The following is a 16,860-nucleotide window of genomic DNA, read 5'->3' on the forward strand; positions in this document are numbered from 1 at the left end:
CCACCTATCGAGATTGATTTCGGGTGGTATGAGGTGCAGTAGGGGATGTACTCATAGTAGGTGGGACATAGGCGGGATCCTTCTCCGCATCAGTATCTTCATCAATTAGCCGTAAAGTCGGCGCCACAGATTAGGATTTTACCTTTGGTGCCCAAGTTGGTGCTTTATTAGGAGCCATGGTACTTGCAGAGGTGTAGTTAGTACAAAAATAGACCAAAGATACACTCGAAATTTTTTTAGAACAAAGAAAGAACTAAAACAAAAACTGAAAAACAATCTGGGCAATAGCTGAACTGCCAATCCACGGTGGGTTCCTACGGTCCGTGGATAGATCCACGGTCCGTAGGTCCCCTTAGTAGATCTGAGTACCCGAAAGAGGGGTTTTTGATGTGAACCACGAATGTGCAGAACGGTCCGTAGATAGAGCTACAGACCGTAGTCCACTTCCGTGGTTCCAAACTTATCATTTATTGGTTGTGTAAAGACCCACAGACCTGATCTACGGTCTGTAGATTGACCTATGTTTTGTAGATGAGGTCTCGTAGATCAAGTCTGTGCCAGGTATCCGACATGCCTCATGTTTAAACTAATTTTCGACAATTTCAATTACTCATCCTAAGTCTATTGATGCATTTCAACACAATTTATGATAGTTTGTCATCCCTAGGGCTCCAATTACTTATTTTTCAACATGTATTGCATACAAAACTAGGAACCCTAGGTCGAAACTTTCATTTAGACCAAATTTTCATCAAGTTATTTAATTACTAAAACTACACAATCACTATCTATCGTCCCATGGGTGTTTCTAACATATAATTCATGAGGAACACATACAATATCACACCCAAGGTCAAGATCCACTTCCTTACTTTCAATAACGACAACGAATCGGAATTAAAAGTGAAGGGGAGGCCAATTACCTTACAAGAAAAGAAAGTGGGTGATGGTGTGATGACTTTAGACTTCCAACAACCTCTTACTATTCATTTCGCCGAACTCGGACACCTGAAACTCTGGAAAATGGGGAATGAGGGAATTTGGGAGAGAGGAAAGTGAATTGGGATTATGGGGAAATGGAAGTGGAGTGATTTATGGGATATGGGAGTAATATAGGGGATTTTAGGAGGGGAGACGTTTTAGAAATGGTTGGGGGGGGGGATTTTGGTAATAGGGGGTGTTTTTAAAAAATGAGGGGTTTTATAAAAAGGGTTATGGTCGAGTCAGGCAGAAACTAGGGTTTAGACCCACGAGACCCCGTCTACGGTCTGTGGGTCGACCTACTGATCGTAGATGGGGTCCGTAGGACACATTCTCACTTAGAAAAAATAGGGATCTTACCTGGGCTGTACGACTACCATTCACGGTCCGTAGTTTGACCTACGGACCGTCAATGGTCTCCGTAGACCTCTGCACAAGACATTTTCTGCAGATTTTGCTTTTCGACCCTGCACAAGTAGCAACCATTAGGGCTTTCTTTTTACATTTTCTGGACACTTTTTAGACACTGGCCCTATGTTATATCTAGCCAACACTAAAACAAAAACAAAGCACCTATCTAAAGGAGTACAAAAATGAAAATAAACAAAGAAAACTACTAAATCGAAAAGAACAATCTATAGCTGGCTAGATTGTATATCTTGGGTTGCCTCCCAAACAATGCTTGATTTAACGTCGCGTCATGACGCATGCCTCTTGATTACTCAGACTTCATCAAGGTAGTAGGCCTCAACAACTTCTTGGACACTTTCTGCATTTGCCAGAATGACCTTGATCGTTTGCCCGATTACCTTGAACCTTGTTCCCTCACTATTTTCGAGCTCGACCTCTCCATGTGGGAGCATTTGCATGACCAAGAATGGCCTGGTCCACTTGGACTTGAGCTTGCCCGAAAACAAGCGCAACCTAGAGTTGAATAGAAGCACAAGATCACCCACACAAATTCTTGCTTTTCAATCCTTTGATCATGATACTTCTTCATCTTCTCATTCTACAAAGTTGAGCTTTCATAAGCTCTTAGGTGAAACTCAGCAAACATATTCTAGTCACTCATTCTCTGATTCAATGCGGTGTCCCAATCCAAATTTAGCATCTTTAGCGCTCACATAGCCTTGTGCTCTAGCTCTACCGGCAAATGGCAAGACTTCCTTTATACAAGTTTGTAGGGGGACATACCTATGGGAATCTTGAATGCGGTGCGATAGGCCCATAGAGCATCATCAAGCCTCCTTGACCAATCGGTTCTATTAGCATTCACAATCTTCTCCAAAATCTGCTTGATCTCTCTGTTGGACACTTCAACTTACCCACTAGACTGCAGATGGTAAGGAGTGGCTACATTGTGGCGGATGCCATATTTCTCAAGTAGCGCCTTGAACAACTTATTACAGAAGTGGGAACCTCCATCGCTGATAATCGCCCTAGGTGTACTAAATCTGGAGAAGATATTCTTTTTCAAGAATGCGGTGACACTTTTACCTTCATTGTTGGGAAGCGCAATTGCTTCCACCCACTTCGACACATAATCAACTGCAACGAGAATATACTTCATCCCATATGAACTCACAAATGGACCTATAAAATCAATGCCCCATACATCAAATAACTCTATCACCAATATAGGATTCATAGAAAACTCTTGCCTCTTTGAAATTCCTCCTTCTCTTTGGTAAAGGTCACAAGACTTGGTGTAATCATGAGCTTCTTGGAGGATGGTGGGCCAGTAGTACCCACATTGCAAAATCTTATGCGCAGTCTGAATACCACTATGGTGCCCACTAACAGGCGATGAATGGCACGCCTCTAATATACTCAACATCTCGACCTCAGGCACACAACGACGCATAATCCCATCAGCACAACTACGATACAAGTAAGTCTCATCTCAAAAGAACTTCTTCACATCATGCATAAACTTTTTCTTTTGGGTAAAAGACAATCCGATGCACCAGATCACTTGCCAAATAGTTAGCAAAGTCTACAAACCAAGGAATCAGATCATGAGAAGCAGCCAATACATGTTCATCTGGAAAAGCATCATTAATTTCAGACCTATCACCAAGCTTGAGCATAACTTCTTCCTCCAATCTGGACAAGTGATCGGCAACCTGATTTTCTGTCCCTTTCTATCTTTCACCACAAAGTCAAACTCTTGCAGCAACAACACCCATCTAATCAACCTCGATTTTGCATCCATCTTAGCCATCAAATACCTCAATGCAGAATGGTCAGTATGGACAATGACCTTAGTACCAAACAAGTAGGATCGAAATTTCTCGAATGCGAAAACCACTGCAGGCAGCTCCTGTTCAGTCACTATAGTTTTTTTGAGCCACATTTAGTTCTTTGCTAGCATAGTAAATAGGATGAAGAATCTTCTCTTGCCTCTGTCCCAATACCACACCAAGCGCCACTCCACTCGCATCACACTTCACTTCAAACGGTTGCCCCCAATCCGATGAAATAATGATAGGTGCGGAAACTATCTTTTCTTTCAACTTTCTAAATGCTCTCGGACAAGCATCATCAAACTCAAACCTACACTTCTTTTCGAGCAATTTGCACAAAGGGTGTGCAATTTTGGAGAAATCCTTGATGAACCTCCTATAGAAACCTGCATACCCAAGAAAACTTCTAACACCTTTAACATCGATAGGTGGTGGAAGCTTTTCTATGACCTCAACTATTGCTGTATCAACCTCAATACCCTCCTCAGAGATCCTATGACCCAGAACTATCCCTTCTTTCACCATGAAGTGACACTTCTCCCAATTGAGCACAAGATTGCACTCTTCACACCGTTTAAGCAGCTCGGCCAAATGATCCAGACAACGATCAAAAGAGTCACCTACCACAGATAAATCATCTATAAATACCTCAATAGTGTCCTCCACCATATAAGAGAATATCGACATCATACAACGCTAGAAGGTCGCTGGAGCATTACATAACCTAAATGGCATCCGTTTGAAGGTGAAAGTCCCATAAGGGCAAGTGAAGGTGGTCTTCTCTTGGTCTTCCGGAGCTATAGAAATATGATTGTAGCCCGAATAACCATCAAGGAAACAATACCAACCGTTACCCGCAAGTCGGTCCAACATCTGATCCATGAACGACATAGGAAAGTGGTCCTTCTATGTCCAAGCATTTAATTTCTGGTAGTCCATGCAAACACTCCATCCAGTCACGAGCCGCATCGCAACAAGCTCGTTCTTTGCATTCGAAACCATAGCCATCCCACCTTTCTTGGGCACACACTGAACTGGACAAACCCAACTACTATCTATAATGGTATAAATAACTCTGATATCCAACCACTTGATGATTTCCTTTTTCACTACCTCTTGCATATGAAGATTTAGTCTTCTTTGGTGCTCAATACTAGGCTTGTGCTCTAGCATGAGTTGGATTTTATGAGAACAAATTCCAGGAGGAATCCCAATAATATCCGCAATAGTCCACCCAATAGCCCGCTTGAACCTCTTCAACACGGAAACCAATGCCTCCACTTGTGTCACATTCAAATCTGCCGCAATGATGACCGGTAAAATACCATTTATCCCCAAGAATACATACCTCAAATGTGATGGTAGAGGCTTAAGCTCCAATTTAGGAGCCTCCTCAATAGACGGTCTTGCAGGTGGAGAGTCACGATTCATCATGTCTAACTCCGATCTCTTTGGTTTTGAACGAAATTCAAACCTATCAAGTGCATCGACCAATTCATCATAGTCTTTAATACCATCACTCTCAAAGTTCATCATTACCGCTGCTAGTGCATCAACACCCAACCTCTCTTAAATAGGCACCTCAGAACCACTATCTATAATATGATTCACCACCGATACAGACTTGAGCTCACTACTCTGATTCATGGATCTGCAAATATTGAAAGTTACCTCTTCATTATTCAATCGCAACTTCATCTGCCCATTCCCCATATCGACCAAGACATGCCCAGTGGCAAAGAATGATCTCCCGAGAATGATGGGAACCTTAAAATCAACCTCACAATCAAGTATCACAAAATCCACCGAAAAGATAAAAGACTCCACTTTCACTAGTACATCATGGAGCACACTAATGGGCCTCTTCACAGTTCTATCGGCCATGAGTAATCACATCACAGTCGGTTTTGGATCTCCTAAACCCAACTTCTTGTAAATAGACAATGGTATTAGATTAATGCTAGCACCCAAATCACATAGTGCCTTAGCAAAATGCAACAACCCGATGGTACACGGAATAGTGAAAGCCCCAGGATCCTCCTTCTTCTGCACAAGGGACCTTGTAGCAATAGCACTACAATATTGCAACGTATCATCATCTTTAAAACTCACAACCCTTTTCTTTGTCACTAAATCTTTCATAAACTTCGCATACCCAGGCATTTGCTCCAAAGCTTCTATCAACAGAACATTGATGTAAAACTGCTTCAACATACTAATAAACCTGCGATATTTTCCTTCTTCAGTCTTCTTCACTAACCTTTATGGGAAGGGAGGTGGAGGTTTAGGCATAGGGCAACTTTCTGGGTCATCTCCACTTCATTCTCTGTCGCATTCTTGGACTCTCCAGTAACCTCGATCTCATCATCATTTTTAGTAACCTCAACTTCAACCTCAGACGGCATGGGTGGATTAATGGTCTGCTTACCCCCCGAGTAGTGACTGCCATACAATGCCCATCATTCTTCGGATTTTGGATGGTGTTGCTAGGAAGTGTTCCGGGCTATCGTGGATTGACTGTAGTTGACAAATGATTCATCTGCTTCTCAAGCTACTTGATCGACACTGCATGGGCATCACATTTTTGACCGATTCCAGACAAGTCATTTTGCATCTCCTTCACATTCTCATCAGTCGAATCAAATCTCTTTATCATCTTCTGCATCATATCCTCAATACATGACATACTACCCCTAGCTTCCCTATTACCAGATTCCTGATTTTGAGGAGGAATATATGGCTCACCCCTATCGTTTCTGTTGTCATAGTTGTTCCAGTTGTAGTTGTTGTCGCAATTGTAGTTCCCATCCTAGACATAATGACCCTCTTGATTGTAGTTTTCATAGTTCCAACCTTGGTTTCCTTGACCTTGGTGCCAATTATCCAAATTGGAACCTTGGGTGTTGTCTCGAAAACTCCCTGTCTGATCATTCACTGCATAAGTATCCTCTTCATAGTAGCAATCCTCACAGTGGTGCATTTTTAGTCAAATAATTCCCAGCATTTATCTTTTCGGTACCTCCGCTCACATGCTTTAACACCAACCCAAGTTTTTTCCTCATCTGAGCAACCTCTTCACGAATGTCATCTGTAGATTGACTAGGTGCAGATTGAACTGAAAAAAGTGCTTCTTCCAATGTCTGACTCTTGAGTGCTCCAAGCTTTATTGTTTCAAGAAATCTTCTCCAATTTCTCAGCGATCTCCTCAAAAGTGCACTCACCATATGATCCTCCTGTGATAGTATCAAGCACAACCTTCCCATTGTCATCTTGGCCTGTGGAGAAATACTCCTTCAGTGACTCATCAACAATATAGTGGTTTGGAACACTTCTTATGAAAGCAGTGAACCTGTCCCACGAACTACTCACAGACTCTCTAGGCAGTGCTACAAAGTTGTTGAGTTTATCTTTATGGTTCTGCTTCTTTGACACTGGAAAGTATTTTGCCATGAACACTTTATACAATTGATCCCATGTGTGAATGGAGTTATAAGGAAGCTCAGTAAACCATACATCATCATCTCCGGTCAATGATAGAGGGAAAACTCTCAACCCAATAACATCCATGTCTAAATTCGGTCGACCCACGAAACTCTTGCAAACACTACTCAACTTGGCCATGTGCCCATGTGGATCATCTGATGCCATACCAGAGAATGAACCCCTTGCTGTAAGCATCTGCATCAGACTACTCGTCACCACGAATGTATGCCCTGTAGGTAGAAGAGGTAGAAAAATATGTCCTTCAGATTCAGTGGCATTGAAGTCGACCCTATAGTTATCATGCAACCTAGGTTATGGTGGATTCTGCACCATCAATGCATCTCCCAATAGATTTCCACCTTGATTTTTAGCATTCTCAATATTAACCCTAGGAGGCTGCAACTCAGCTCAATCACATAGATACCAATACAAAATGACCCTAGACACACACAACTCTTAAGTGAAATGTATTAAAAATACCGTAAACTCACGGTATATCAATAAACTCAAGTACCTTTGCTTCCCTCATCTCAAGGGGACAGAACCTACCAAGAAAAGCAGCCGTAAACCTCTCCCAGTCAAGAGGACCCGCATTTTACAGCCGCTTTTCTATCCATTGGTTGAACCAAGTTGGAACAAAACCTTTTAGTTGATAAGTGGCAAACTCCGCCTTTTCCACCGGCGGCACTCCCATGATCATCAAGACCTTATAAACCTCATCAATGAATTCTTGAGGATCTTCCTAATCCTTAGAACCATGAAACTTCAGAGGATTCATCCTAGTGAAGTCCCTCACTCTAGAAGCTGCCTTACCCATATTTGGGTTCATGGGAACCGCAATCTCCCTATTGGCTAGGGCCATCACAACTTGAGCCAACGCTTGAAAAGAAGCCCTAAACATTGTATTAGTCACTTGCTTGGCGAAAGGATTGACCGGAACTTGAGGAGCTTGGGGAGGAGCTTCTTGTTCCACATTCTCCCTCACATTCCTTCTAGCATAAGATCTTCGAGTAGTCATATCCTGTAGAGCAGATAAGGATTATGAGAGAGACCTTATAGAGTTAAACTCTATCGCATGACTTTAGAGTAATGAAAGAAGTGGAGTTTCCTAAACATCATGTAGCCTCTCATTCATAAATGTGGCGCGTTTCACACTCATGAACAAAACTCTACTTAACGTGGCTTATGAGACATCCTAGGACCATTCTAAACCTTGTGCTCTGATTACCAAGTTTGTCACGACCCAGGGGTACACCCTAGATGTAACATGGCGTATAGGACCCCAGAGACCCCATACAAGCCACTTAGAATTCATAACATGAGAAATATAACAAAATAAGTAAGGACAACATTTCAAGTTCAATAGTTTTATAAAAGGAAAACGGAAGTCTAAAACACTTGTCTCATTAGTCATTTAGTACAATAGAATGAAATTAGGCCTTGCCCATACATTATGTGCAAAACTAAAATATAAGAAAGAACTAAGAATAATGAAAGTCCGTCTTCGAAGCATGAGGACTCACCAACGCTCGAAAACCTCGAAATCAACCACTAGCCACGAAATTGAGAAACCTGACTGTCAGACCCTACATTTGGGGAAATGTAGGCAAAAGTATGCGTTAGTATAGAACAATGTACCAAGTATGATAACTATGCATAAAACATTTAAATCATGCTAAAATAGGACATTTCATGACATGGAATTGACCAAGCTAAATCATGATATAAGAGGGTTAGAAAACATAATTCATAAAACATGGTTAATGCAAGATAACATCATTAAAACCTTTGAACACATATGTGATACTTCTTGAAGTAACCTTAGTTCATTATTATTGTGGGAAGTAGCCTTAACCGACATAGAGACCATGTGAGCTATAACATGATCCCCCAGTGTATCCCACATCGAAAAGGGTTGTCCTACTTGCCAAGGTAAGGACCATGAACTTCTAGCTTAAGTGGATCCACTAGTTAATATATATCTGGACAATTATCCTATGAGGGCACATAGGTAAGGGATAAGTAGATTACTTATAGAAACTCGGCCTCTACTAATGGGAGAACCTTCATCTTAATATCCTCTCGGTGCTAAGAAAAAATCCCACGGACTAGTCATTTTTTACATGTACTTATTATCCATGGAAGGGCACGTCATCTTGCCAGTCCAAGCTAAGTCATTATCCAAGGAAATGTACCATTTAGTAACCAATCCATGCTAGGTTTCATTAGTATAGCTCTTAATCATTAATTCAATTAGGTGAGAAGACCTTTCAACCTTAGAATCCTTACTATGTGAGAAAACCTTTCACAATCATGCTTTCATGTGTATATGGGAATTCCTTTCAACACAACAACAACATCATCATTGATACATTACACTCAAAGCATCCTTAAAACATTTGCACAGATTTCATAAGAACATGCATAATTCCATAATTTACCTTCCAAGGTTCACAACCCACTTTCAATCATCAACATTTCAAAAACATGGGTTAGATATGTATTTCATCATAAATTCGTGCAATTCTATCAATACATGCTTAATTTTTGGGCTTTGGACCATGAGCCCTTGGCCACGGACCGTGGTCCCACCAACGGTCCATTGGTTCAGGCTGTGGGTCCAACCTTTTGAACCCCTTTTTGGGGTGCAATCCATGGACCACACCTACGGTCCGTGGTCCCATCCACGGGCCGTAGGTGGCCTCCGTTGGTTGGCTCTTGTAGCTTCTGAAAAATGTTATCTTACCCTCTTTCGGATCCGGGGTGTTACATATTATTTCATACAAACAAGTTTGAACAAAAGTGGAAGTCTAAACATAAGCCATAAAGCCATCTATTAAATCATAAGGGAAGTGATTGGGATGTAACCTATACATCACATACAAAGTCCAAAATGGAAATGAAATAAAATAATCTTGGCCCTCGAATCACGAGGTCTCACTAATCTTCAAAATCTCAAAAGGGTCAACAAGCCACGAGTAGGGGTAATAGGAGCGTCAGACCCTACATCAGTGAAACATTATAAGCACAAGTATGTGTTAGTACATGGAATGTACCAAGTATGATAGTAATGAATACGAGTTATGTAATCATGCTAAGAAGACTTAATATGACATGCAATGACCAAGCTAAACAATAAATTAACATGTTTGAAAACATAAGTCATAATCATGGTCAATGCAGGCTAAACATCTTATAAAAACACTTGTGAGATACTTTAGAAAGTAACCTTAGTTCATTATTGTGGGGAGTTTACCATTAAACGAGATAGACCATGTTAGCTATAACATGGAATCCGGTGTCTATCCCATACCGAAAAGAGATATCCTTACTTGGCAAGGTAAGAACCATAAACTTGAGCTAAAGTTGATCCACTAGCTAATGTCTATCTGAGACAAACCTATTGTGGCACATAGTTATGGGACATGAGTAATCGCTGCTAGTCCACTCGGTGATAAGCATAAATCCCACATAATAGTCACTAATCATATTCATCTTATTATCTATGGAAATACACAATTAAGTAGCCAACCCAAGCTATAGTTCATTTAGAATAGCTCCTTAATGTTGATTCAACTATGGGAAAACCTTTCAACCTTACGAATCCTTTTTGTGAGAAAACCCTTCCACAATCATGTTTTGAGTAGTATATGAGAAATACTTTCGCAACAAAAACAACAACATCGATTCTTTACTCTCAAAGCAACCTTAAATCATTTATATCAATTTCAAATAGAAACATGCATATCTTCATAAATTCATCTTTCATAGTTCATAAACTTCATTATATGATCATAGTTTAGGTATCATGGATCATGCATGGGTTCATGTGAATTCAACTTAAAAACATGTAATTACTAGAATTCATGCATAAAAGGATAGAAAACAATTACTCGGATAATAATTGAAAAGAACCCGTGAAGATTGAGTAAAACCCTAACTTTGGTGCGAGAATCTAACTTGTAAAAACTGGAGAATTTAGGAACCCTTTGTATGAAAGGACTCCATAGGTGAATAATCTCATACCTTAGAAATTAATTCCCACAATCAATGTTGAATTGGAGCTCTTCAAGCCAAATCCCAACTTTCTCCTTCCTTAGTTCTTGAGAGCAATTTAGGGGTGATCTTGGAGGGGATTTAGGAATTTTAGAAAAGTGATTTAAAATGGGTAGTTTTTAGGCTTCGAAGACTTATATAGGGCTTAGGATTAGGATCAAAACGACCTAGATTAGGCATTAATCGATTAGGGAAAAGTCTATAAAGCCCTTTAAAAGAATTGTTGACCCCCATCTACGGTTGGACCTATGGACTACGGACCATACTGGTCAACCGTAGAAAATGATCAGAGACTCTTAATTGGACAAATTTTTGATTGATCCCACGTATGGCCCATATGTCTTCCTATGGACTGTACATGCCAACCGTAGAAACCAACTTTAATCTTTAAAATTTCATTAAGTCTCGGGTCAACTATGAGACCTATCTACGACTCGTACATGGAATGACGGGCCTTCTCGGTGAACCGTAAATAGGGTTTTGGAACTTGTTTTGAAAAACTTATTTTCCTACTTCCTACGGTTGCCATCTATGGCCCATAGAAGCATCTAAGGTCTGTAGATGGGACGCGTAGACACATACACCAGCCCAAAAAATGCATTTTTCTTCTTTCCCAATCTGAGGTGTTACAATATCTCCCCCTTGGGAACATTCGTCCTCGAATAGAGCTCAAGACATCAAAGGAGGGTAGGAAGAAAATCTAACCGACCAACATGAATGCAATCACATAAATGCACATAGCAGAGGAGGAAAAATCGACTCCAAGCTAAAGCTTATCCAAAACATCATTTCATAAAGCCTATATGCAACTCATACTCAAATGAAAATAAATATGGATAAATCAATCAAGTGAGCTCATTTTGTTAAAAGTCAAGTTTTCCTTGAGAATGCATGCATGAGGAATCAGGAGAATGACTAAGACATAAGGATGGCATGAGGAACTAAATACCTCAAGCTAGGGTAGGGTCGGAGGGAATGATATTGGGATAACAGGACATCATATCGGCCTTGGCCTCCCGAGTAGCACCCTCAACTCATTGATTCCTCCATAAGACTTTCACGGATGCAACTTCCTTATTTTTCATCTTCTTAACTTGCCGATCCAAAATCTCAATTGGAACCTCTTTATAAGAAAGATTCTCTTTAACTCCCAAAACTTCCAAGGGGAAAATAGATGTCGGATCTCCAATACATTTCTTAAATAAGGAGACATAGAAGACTGGATGTACCGATGCTAAATCATTAGGTAAATCAAGCTCATAAGCAACTTTACCAATACGCCTCAAAATCTAATATGGGCAACATAACGGGGAATAAACTTCCCATTCTTTCCAAACCTTATCACACCCTTCATGGGTGAGATTTTTGAGTAGACCTAATCATCAACATCAAACTCAAAGTCTCTCATCCTAACATCGACATAGGACTTTTGTCAACTTTGAGCTGTTTTCAACCCTTCTATTACTAGCCAAACTTTCTCCATATGTACTAAGTCGGGAACTATCAAGGAAACCTCACAAAATTCAAACCATCATGTAGGAGATCTACACCTCTTACCAATAGAGCCATACCAATGCTGTAATGATAGTTATTATTGTAAGCAAACTCAATCAAAGGCAAATAAGCATCCCAATTTCCCTTGAAGTCAGTCACACAAGCTGTCAACATATCTTTTAAAGTTTGGATAGTACAATCCGCTTGCTCATCTATTTGAGGGTGAAAGACCATACTAAGATTAACACAAGTACCAAGTCCCTTTTGGAAAGACTTCCAAAATGAGAAGTAAATTGGGTACCATGATCAAAGATAATGGATAAGGGCACTCCATGCATTCAACCTCACTATTTCCCTCAAGTATAACTTAACATAGTCCTTCGCTGAATAAGACACCTTGATGGGAATGAACTGAGATGACTTCGTCATACAATCCGCAATAACCCAAATTGAGTCATGTTGCCACTCGGTGCTTTATAAACTGACAATAAATTCCATATTAAAACTTCACACTTCGAAGTAGGAATGCTAATGTTTTGGGATAAACCTCCAGAATTTTGATGCTCAACTTTTACTTGTTGACAATTAGGACACTTAGCCACGAATTCCGCAATATCCTTCTTCATCCTGTTTTACTAATAAACCTCCCGCAAGTCACGATACATCTTGGTGGCTCCCAGGTGAATGGAATATCGAGAGCTATGGGGTTCTAATAAAATATGCTCGCTAAAATCATCAACATTGGAAACACACAAACGACTTTGATACCGAAGCACACCATCTTCCCCTTAAGAGAAATCCTCAACAAACTTCTTAAGCATTGCTTCCTTCAATCCAACCAAAATTGGATCAAGACCTTGCTTGGCATTCACATCAGACACAAAAGATGACTCTAAACCCTTATGAACCATCACACCACCTTTGGTGCAGTCAACCAGTTGAACACCTAATCGGGCCATTCTATGAACATCTCGAACCAACTACATTTTATCTTTCTCAATATGAGCAACACTACCCATTGATAACTGACTAAGAGCATGACAACCACATTCTCCTTGCCAGGGTGGTAGAGGACACTCATGTCATAATCCTTTAACAACTCAAGCCACCTCCTTTGGCGAAGATTTATATCCTTTTTCTTGAACTCATATTGCAAACTCTTGTGGTCGGTAAAGACATCAACATGAACACCATATAAGTAATGCCTCCAAATCTTTAAGGCAAAAATAACTGCCACTAGTTCCAAACCATGGGTAGGTTAGTTCTTTTCATGAATCTTAATTTCCCGTGAAACGTAAGCAATAACTTTCCCATTTGCAGAAGGACACAACCTAGAGAGATTGTTGAAGCATCACAATAAACCACAAACCCATCAGATCCTTTTAGTAAGGTCAACACCGGAGTTGAGGTAAGTCTATCTTTGAATTCTTGAAAAGTTTCTCACATGCTTCAAACCATACGAACTTAAAGAGCAATAAAGTAGGGATTTTAGGAAAGTAGATTCTCTTCTCGGGGAAGCGGTACTTTCTTTTGGGTCAATGCTGGTAATGGAGAGGCAATTGAAGAAAACCCTTCCACAAATCTTCTATAGTAACTGGGCAAACCCAAAAAACTTCAAATATTTGCAAGGGATAGAGTTCTAGGCCAACTCTTAACCGCATCCGTTTTCTTAGGGTCTACCTCAATATCTTTTTCGAAAATAATGTGACTAATAAAAGCCACATGTTCTAACCAAAACTAGCATTTACCAAACTTTTCAAAGAGTTGTTGGTCTTTGAGGACTTGCAGCACCATCCTCAGATGATATCACTTCTTGAGTACATCAAGATGCCATTGATAAACACAATCACAAACATATCAAGGTATTTTCTAAACACTCTATTTATCAAATCCATAAATACGACAAGAGTATAAGTCAAACCAAATAAAATTACAAAAAATTGATAATGACCATACCAAGTTCGAAAAGCTGTCTTCAGAATGTCATCTTCCTTCACCCTCAATTGGTGATAACCCAATCGGAGATCGATCTTAGAAAAGTAACTTGACCCTTGTAGTTTGATCTTGGGCATGTTTATATGCTGAATTATTACGAATTACCCATCTTTAACTTGAGTTTAAGGACATTCACTAATCTAATTTACACGTTTTAACTTAGGATTGCGATAATTGCATACTAATATGCATGACTAGCTATTTTCCAGGGATCTTAAAAGAAGTAATTGAGAAGGAGTGCAGAGAAAGAAAAGGGCGACAAACTGACGCCAAGGAGGAGCTTGGCGCTGCGCCCCTGCCTCATTGGCGTGTTGGAGGCGCGACGCGCTAGTCTAAGATCGACTGGCGCCTCTTTTTGGCACACTGGCAGCCTGCCAGGTGTGATTCTGGCGCACTTCCCCAAGGCCTAACCGATATTTTTGCCAAAAATGGTTTAATTATGATTCGTTCTTGGGCAAGAATTGGAAATATTTTGCTAAACTCTATAAATAGGACCCTAGGGTTATTTTGTAGGAGTTCAACTTCTTTTTGGTGTGCAAAAGCAAGGATTAACATATTGTAATAGGTTTCAATTCTCTAACTCTTTCTTTATTTTGAAAATCACATGAATAATATTATTTTGTGGTTTTAGAATATTATGATTGGCTAAACGCCCTTGTTCTGGGATGTAGCTACAGATGATTGTTAAGTGTCAATGGTTTTGAATTAATTCATGGTTATCATTTTTAAGTTACTTTAATGTTCTTTTTTTAGTATTTCTTGACTGGCCATCATAGAGATAAATCTGTTGTCTACTCTTAAACTCGAGATACTCTAAGGTAGATAGACAAAAGGAGATATAAAGCTTGATCTTCCATTAAAATGAGTTGGTTTGTGTTTAGGAGTGACTCCCGAAAGAACACCTAGCTTGGTTACAAAACATTATGAAATATAAATGATCACCAATTAGGACTACCTATCCCGCTCAACGATGTAGTTAAACAACTAATTGGAGTAGGCGATTAGAGGTCGGGAGAGCATGATCATATAATCAACACTGTAAATCAGTGGCTTGATAACCTAAATTAGTTCATTACTTAAGATACGATACATGAAATCCAAAGCATGCTGAATCCCTGGAATTGTCTCTTACTTGTTTAAAACCTCACATTGAAGTGGTTCACATTACTTTATTTATTGAATTAGTCTTAGTAGGAGTAAACAACATTCACACTCTTTTAAAGCTACTCTTGTCGAATTGTGGAATTAAGTTAGCGAATATAAATTGATCATAAGTTCCTTGGGTATGATAACTCATTCTAAAAGGAACTATATTACTAGTGCGAACCACGTATACTTGCGTGTGCAATTGGGAGCAACAAGTTTTTGGCGCAGCTGCCGGAGACTTAGGAATTAATTTACATTTAATTTTCTTAAGTTTACAATTAGACTATTCAAGTGTTAACAACTTGATCTTAGCTTGGCTCGAAAAGGATATCTTGTTGACCCAAACGACAAACCTGAAAGAGATTTTTGACTACGAAGAAAGCTGGCGAATCTAGGACGTCAACAAGAATTGGGAATGGGTCTCCCAGAAAATATTGAGGGTGAGCACGTGGAAAACATGAATAACGAAGGACAAGAGGTACCTCCAATTATACCGGAAAGGCCAATCAGTGATGTGGCAGTCCCACTCACAGCCACTGTGGCATCAAGTATACAGAAACCACCAACGGGTGGCAGATTTGAGCTGAAACAAAATATGGTGCAACTCATCCACTCCATGGGGCAATTCACATGTCTCCCTCACGAGGATCCCCAAGTTCATATAAGGAACTTTCTGGAGATAAGAGATACATATATTACGAATAGGGTCTCATCGGATTATGTGAGGTTGCCTTTTTTCCCACTCTCATTATTGAGAGCAGCTAGGCAGTGGTTAGATACAGAGCCACCAAATTCCATCACTACATGGGATTATTTAGCAAAGAGGTTTTTGAGTCGATTCTTTCCATGAGGCAAAACTGTGAGGTTGAGGAGTGAAATACTAAGCTTCAAGCATAAAAATGGAGAAGATATGTATCAAGCATGGGCTCGATTTAAACAAATGCTAAACACTTGTCCACATCACTACCAAGCAAATGAGGTACTTTCTCATAATTTCATTGATGGTTTTGATTATAATGCACGAGTACTTCTTGATAGTGCAATAGGTGGACAAGCTTTAGCAATGACCCATGAAGAGCTATTTTACCTCCTAGACAGACTCTCAGAGGGAAACCCCGAGTGGAATAGAGAGATGCCAAGGACAACGACACAAAGGGTTGCAGGAATTCTAGATGTGGATCAAGCTACCACTATAAATGCAAAATTAGATGCAATAAACCGTAATATAACCATGAAGTTCAAGAAAATTGCACTAAATCAACAAGCACCGGTGAATACTATACAACAATTTATTGTTTGGTGCGGAGTCTGTGGTAGTGGAGAACATGCAACTGAATATTGTGAAGAAAATCCGGACTCCGTGAACTATGTGGGCAATGCGCAAGGAGGTGGAGGTATGCTGAGTTATGGTAATACTTACAACTCTAGTTGGATGAACTATCATAACTTCTCATGGGGT

The 16,860-nt window shown here is 40.0% G+C and overlaps 1 non-coding gene across 1 annotated transcript; it reads right to left on the reverse strand.

Annotated features, from left to right (window-relative positions):
* Positions 1-16,263: 16,263 nt before the first annotated feature.
* LOC125825711 (small nucleolar RNA R71) lies at positions 16,264-16,370 on the reverse strand. The gene has a single exon (XR_007442882.1). It is a non-coding gene; the product is annotated as a small nucleolar RNA R71 (small nucleolar RNA).
* Between the last annotated feature and the right edge of the window lie 490 nt (positions 16,371-16,860).

The sequence above is a fragment of the Solanum verrucosum genome, unplaced genomic scaffold, assembly GCF_900185275.1.
Source record: "Solanum verrucosum unplaced genomic scaffold, falcon-dt-bn FXZP01000071.1, whole genome shotgun sequence".
Lineage (NCBI taxonomy): Eukaryota > Viridiplantae > Streptophyta > Magnoliopsida > Solanales > Solanaceae > Solanum > Solanum verrucosum.